The following is a 204-nucleotide window of genomic DNA, read 5'->3' as shown; positions in this document are numbered from 1 at the left end:
TTCATGAGGGAGGAGGGCACTATGGGAGCGGGGGGCGTGTCTTGCTAGTCGTGAGGAGGCGGGGCTTCTTTCCCGCTGGGGCTCCTGGGAGGGTTCTAAAATATTCTTGAGGCCACGGGGGCGCCTGCGAGGCGGGAACGCAGCTCCGGAGCCGACTGGAGCTGGACCCGCCCTCAAGCCGGCGGGAAAACCTTGAGGAGATAT

Source organism: Mirounga leonina, unplaced genomic scaffold (assembly GCF_011800145.1).
Source record: "Mirounga leonina isolate KUSES-001 unplaced genomic scaffold, KU_Mleo_1.0 Mir_200, whole genome shotgun sequence".
In the NCBI taxonomy this organism is placed as follows: domain Eukaryota; kingdom Metazoa; phylum Chordata; class Mammalia; order Carnivora; family Phocidae; genus Mirounga; species Mirounga leonina.
Note: the sequence above shows the minus strand (reverse complement) of the source record.